Raw genomic sequence first — 433 nt, 5'->3', positions numbered from 1 at the left:
TTTTTTCACCTGTGTATACTCTAGTGTTCTATAAGTCCTATTCATTTCCACAAACCGGTTCTTTTAGTTTTACCGGAACCTTTGTTGGATATGACTGACCGATATTGAGTAGCCTACATATTGGATAAGATTTGTTAATGTTTCGCACCTACAGCACACATTATAGACATGCATAAACGCAGATATGTTCTACATGTCTAAAGGATATAGAAAGAATAAACCAGTCTTTTAAACTTAAAATATAATCTGAATGCACAATAAACTATTGTAAAATTCGAATAAAATGTTGTAATAAAATGTTATTTAATAACAGTATAGTAGGGATACGTGCTACAGTCTTGCTTAGTATAGCCAACTGTGGGATTACAAATTTAAGAATATGTTTAAGATCAGCTGATCCTACATCCTTACATTACATCACATGGGGAACTAC

This window comes from Pimephales promelas, chromosome 15 (assembly GCF_988280905.1).
Source record: "Pimephales promelas chromosome 15, fPimPro1.hap1.1, whole genome shotgun sequence".
Lineage (NCBI taxonomy): Eukaryota > Metazoa > Chordata > Actinopteri > Cypriniformes > Leuciscidae > Pimephales > Pimephales promelas.
Note: the sequence above shows the minus strand (reverse complement) of the source record.